Source organism: Jatropha curcas, chromosome 3, assembly GCF_041381405.1.
Source record: "Jatropha curcas cultivar XTBG-Jc1 chromosome 3, XTBG_Jcur_1.0, whole genome shotgun sequence".
In the NCBI taxonomy this organism is placed as follows: domain Eukaryota; kingdom Viridiplantae; phylum Streptophyta; class Magnoliopsida; order Malpighiales; family Euphorbiaceae; genus Jatropha; species Jatropha curcas.
The window spans coordinates 21,229,276-21,235,187 of NC_143153.1; the positions used below are offsets into that span (position 1 = coordinate 21,229,276).

At 37.2% G+C, this 5,912-nt stretch overlaps 1 non-coding gene across 1 annotated transcript; it reads left to right on the forward strand.

Annotated features, from left to right (window-relative positions):
• The first annotated feature begins 4,254 nt into the window (after positions 1–4,254).
• LOC149497690 (small nucleolar RNA R71) lies at positions 4,255–4,360 on the forward strand. The gene has a single exon (XR_016320274.1). It is a non-coding gene; the product is annotated as a small nucleolar RNA R71 (small nucleolar RNA).
• Positions 4,361–5,912: the final 1,552 nt, after the last annotated feature.

The following is a 5,912-nucleotide window of genomic DNA, read 5'->3' on the forward strand; positions in this document are numbered from 1 at the left end:
CACAATCGTGCCATTGTTTAGTGCGATCTTTATATATTTTAGCACTTTCATAAGCATGGAGGCGCAATTCATCCATCATGTTTAGCTGTAACAAGCGTTTTTGTCCCACTTCCTTGGCATTAAAGTTGAGAAATTGAATGGCCCAAAATGCCTTATGTTCTAACTCTACAGGAAGATGACAAGCCTTACCATACACCATGCGATATGGAGACATACCTATAGGCGTTTTGAATGCCGTTCTGTAGGCCCATAGAGCGTCATCTAGCTTTTTGGACCAATCCTTTCTTGATTGTCCAACAGTGGTTTCGAGGATCTTTTTGATTTCTCTGTTAGTGACCTCTACTTGTCCACTGGTTTGAGGATGATATGGAGTACCTACACGATGAGTGACACCATATTTTGCAAGAAGGGACTCTAAATATCGATTACAAAAATGCTTACCTCCGTCCGTGATTATCGCCCTGGGAGTACCATGCCTTGTAAAAATGTTTTTCTTGATGAAGCTCATCACACTTTTGGCATCGTTATTTGGAAGAGCAACAGCTTCTGCCCACTTTGACACATAATCCACCGCCACTAGAATGTATTGATTTGAATAAGATGGTGGAAAAGGTCCCATAAAGTCCAGACCCCATACATCGAAGATTTCGACTTCAAGGATGCTGTTCAGGGGCATTTCATGTCTCTTCGAAATGTTACCTAACCTTTGACAACGATCACAAAGACGAACATAATTATAAGCATCTTTAAAAAGATTAGGCCAATACAAACCACTTTCTAGTATACGCGCAGCTGTCTTGTTTGCTCCAAAGTGGCCTCCACATTCCATTGAATGGCAGAATTTAAGGACACTTTCTATTTCAGTTTCCGGTATACATCTCCTGAAGAGCTGATCACTACAATACTTGAACAAAAATGGCTCCTCCCAATAGTAAAATTTGATATCATGAAAAAAATTTTTTCTTTGTTGGTAAGAAAAATTGGGAGGAGGAATTTTGCAAACAAGATAATTAACTATGTCAGCGTACCAGGGGGTTTGAGCATTTGCTACTAGAAGAAGTTGCTCATGAGGAAAGCTTTCATTGATTTGTAGCTCGCTTGTATCTTCCTCCCCCAATTCAAGCCTGGAAAGATGGTCAGCAACGAGGTTCTCGGTCCCCTTTTTGTCGCGAATTTCGAGGTCAAACTCTTGCAATAGAAGTACCCAATGAATGAGTCTCGGCTTTGCATCTTTCTTCTCCAGCAAGTATTTAATGGCGGAATGATCTGTGTAGACTATTGTTTTAGCTCAAATTAGATATGCCCTGAATTTGTCAAAAGCAAAAACAATAGCTAGCAGTTCCTTTTCCGTAGTTGCATAATTTAATTGTGCATCATTCCATGTGCGACTTGCATAATAGATAACATGCAACTTCCTGTCTTTTCTTTGTCCAAGAACAGCTCCTACAGCATGATCACTAGCATCACACATGAGTTCAAAGGGTAAAGTCCAATCTGGTGTGGTGATGATCGGGGCTGAGATTAACTCCTTCTTTAACCTGTTAAAAGCATCTAAACAATCTTTGTTAAATTCAAAAGGAACATCTTTAACTAGTAGATTGCAAAGAGGTTTAGTGATTTTTGAGAAATCCCTTATGAATCTCCTGTAAAATCCTGCATGCCCAAGAAAACTTCTTATGCCCTTCACTGTGTTAGGGGGAGGTAGTTTTTCAATTACCTCAATTTTTGCCTTGTCTACTTCAATCCCCTTTTGAGAGATTTTATGCCCTAGGACAATACCTTCACTAACCATGAAGTGACATTTTTCCCAATTTAACACAAGGTTAGTATCTTCACATCGTTGCATCACTAAAGATAAATTATGAAGGCATGCATCGAAGGAAGAACCAAATACAGAAAAATCATCCATGAATATTTCAATAAATTTTTCCACCATATCAGAAAAGATGGACATCATGCACCTTTGAAAGGTTGCAGGGGCATTGCATAGCCCAAAAGGCATTCTCCTATAGGCAAAAGTGCCATAAGGACAAGTGAATGTAGTTTTCTCTTGGTCTTCAGGGGCTATAGGTATTTGGAAGTACCCTGAATAGCCATCTAAGAAACAATAAAAAGGATATCCTGCAAGTCTTTCAAGCATTTGATCAATAAAGGGAAGGGGAAAGTGATCTTTGCGTGTTGCTTTATTTAATTTTCTATAATCTATACACACACGCCAACTTGTGACTGTTCTTGTGGGGATTAATTCATTGTTTTCATTAGAAATAACAGTCATACCTCCCTTCTTTGGAACAACTTGGACAGGACTCACCCAATTACTGTCTGAAATTGGATAAATGATGCCGGCATCTAAGAGTTTAATAATTTCAGCCTTGACTACCTCTTTCATGTTCGGGTTCAATCGCCTTTGATGTTCGATTGAAGGTTTGTAGTCTTCTTCCATCAAGATTTTATGCATACACACACTTGGGCTTATTCCTTGTAAATCCGAAATAGACCACCCTAATGCTTTCTTGTGCCTACGTAGAACCTGCAACAACCTTTCCTCTTGATCAAGCATTAAGTGAGAAGAAATAATAACAGGAAAAGAGTGGTCCTCACCTAAGAATGCATGTTTTAAATGAGGTGGAAGTTGTTTCAGTTCATGCTTAGGTGATTCCTTTTCTTTTTCATTCAAGATGCTTGATTCAGTAACATTATTTTCAACATGCAAAGTGGTCTCCACACATTCATCTACTACGTCAATTCTAAAATAGTCTCCATGATCCATAGGGAGTTTACAAGATTTAAGTACATCAAACACAATCTCTTCCTGTCCAACTCTTAGAGTCAACTTACCCTCATAAACATCAATTAATGCTCTTGCAGTTGCAAGAAAGGGTCTTCCAAGGATTAGAGATCCTTCCCTGTCTTCATCAATATCAAGAATGACAAAATCAACAGGAAAGATGAATGTACCTACCTTTACAAGCACGTCTTGTACAATCCCTCTAGGATATTTAATTGAACGATCTGCTAATTGCAAAGACATCCTTGTTGGTTTGAGCTCTCCCATACCTAGCATCTTAAAAACTTCATAGGACATAAGATTAATGCTAGCACCCAAATCTGCCAAAGCCTTTTCAAAGTCAAGATTACCAATGTTACAAGGGATAGAAAAACTTCCTGGATCTTTTAACTTTGGAGGCAATCTGTTTTGGATAATTGCACTGCACTCCTCGGTTAACATTACCGTTCCTTGATCATCAATTTTTCGTTTCTTGCTCAGGATATCTTTTAAGAATTTAGCATAACTAGGCATTTGAGCAAGAGCTTCAGCAAAAGGAATATTGATTTGGAGCTTCTTAAACACATCGAGAAACTTGAGGAAGCTCTTGTCATCTTGTGCTTTCTTTAATCTTTGTGGAAAGGGGACAGGGGGAACATAAGGTTTTACCTTTTCTTTCTCCTCTAAGTCAATGATAGGCACCCTTGGTTGTTCTTTTACTTCCTTTTCTTTCTTTGGTGGTTCATCTAATTGTTTGCCACTTCTCAAAGTGATAGCCTGCACTTGTTCTTTTGGATTCTTTTCAGTATTGCTAGGTAACGTACCTTGAGGTCGAGATGCCATCATGTTTGCAAATTGCCCCAATTGGATCTCCAAATTCCTGATTGCAGCTTGTTGGATTTTATGGTTTTCTCTGGTTTCATTCATGAATTCCATGTGTGATTTAGAAAGAGCAGTGAGGAGGTCATCATGGGATTTCTTTTCTGGAGGGTGGAAACCTGGTGGTGCATTCAAGGCATTGTTAGGATTACCATAGGATAGATTAGGATGATTCCTTAACCTGTTATCATATGAATTTGAATAAGGGTAATTCTTTCTTCCTTGATTCATCACATAGTTCACCTGCTCCAAAGTTTGTGGGTTTAAAGAGTCCATGATGCATTCCCCAATTCCATGTTGTCCATTGCACCTATCACAAATTTGCATAACAGCATTCACAGGGTTAGTAGTTAACATGTCCAATTGCCTTACCATGTTATCTACCTTGGCATTAAGTGCTGTAATGGCGTCTATTTCAAAGACTCCTGCAGTTCTTCTTCTTACGGTATTATTTTGGTAGTGGCTGTTGCTTGCCATCTCCTCTATCAACTCATATGCTTCATCAATACCTTTCTTTTCAAAAGATCCACCTGCAGCTGCATCTAAAGTGATTTTAATATTAGGAGATAGAGCATTATAGAAAGTTTGTACCTGTAACCACTTGGGCAAACTGTGATGCGGACACTTTCTTAGCAAGTCCTTGAATCTTTCCCAAGCTTCATACAAGCTCTCTTGATCATGATGAGCAAATGTCATTATCTCATTGCGCAACTTGGTGGTTTTTGAGGATGGAAAGAATTTAGCTAGAAATTTTTGAGCTAATTCATCCCATGTGGTAAAACTTCCAGCGGGACATGATTGTAACCATGCTCTAGCTTTATCCCTAAGAGTGAATGGAAAAAGTCTTAATTTGATTGCATCTTCAGAAACACCATTTTGTTTGAATGTGTCACAAATTTCCAAAAAATTGGTGATGTGAGCATTAGGATCTTCACTAGGCAAACCTCCATATTGGATCGAGGTAGAGAGCATTTGGATAATTGCAGGTTTAATCTCAAAGTTATTAGCTTCTACCCTAGGTCTTGTAATACTTGAGGTTGTCCCATTCAGATTAGGTGTTGTATAATCCCTTAAGGTACGGATCGGATGTTGAAGTGGTGATCCAACTACGTTTTCGTTTCTGTTTTCATTTTCGTTGGCCATGTTTGCTTGTTGATCGAGTTTTATTTCTCTTGCTTTTCTTGCAGCGTTGTGCCTACGAAAGGTTCTTTCAATTTCTGGGTCAAAGACTAAAGGTTCAGTTGTCCTTGATCTTCTTTGCATAAAACACCTGGAACAACACTTAAAAGAAAATTAAATAAAAACGAAAGAGTGTCTAAATTAATAACAGGGTAATTCGTATTGATATTGATACGCCAATCCCCGGCAACGGCGCCAAAAACTTGACAGCGTTTTTCGCAAGTGTACGAAATCGCAACAAGTAGTATAGAGTAAGAAAGTATCGTATCCACAGGGATTGTTTATCAATTACCAAAATTATGTTAACCTATTATTATTTAGACGATGATAAAAGGAGTTCGCTGTAAAGTAAATAAAATTCAAAGTAAAAGAGATCAAACACAAAATTTAGGTGAAAAGAAATCAGGGGATTAAGCTACTAGGGAATTTGATTTCATTTAATTCTATCCAGCTTGTTCTATTAGTTCATTAATCAAGTTTAATTGTTCAAGTAGGAGAAAACAACCCTAAGGTTACTAACAAGCTCTCCCGATTTATTGTTAGCTATTCTAATCCAATTTAATCACCTATATTAATAGTGAAATTAAACATGAATCAGATCATTAGGTTTTATGGTTGTTTTATGAATTCACAACTTAATACTTTATTAACTTATGAAAGCCCCCCTTGAGTCAAACCATATAGTTTCCACATCAAGTTATTATTCTCAAGTTAATTATTACCTTATTCATATCAATAACCCTTCTCCCGAATGATGTTATTGAAATAATTCAATCCAGGGGAATTTTTCTGCCTGGAAGCCTTAAGCACAATAATAAGTTATAACAAGAACAAAGAAAAATAAATCTAATATTATAAGCTGGAATCGAATTAAATTACATCAAATCCCTAGTATAAAAGTTTAGCTAGACATAGTAATTAAATTAAACTCAATCACACTTGAATCATTCATCATATTTAAAGACAATAATAAAGAAAGAAACAAGATGAAAAGTTTAGAATAAAAACTGTATCACAACTATGTTGATGGCTTCCTTGAATCTTAGCACAATTATTTGAAGCTTGAAATCTTTGAGAAGAGAGAACT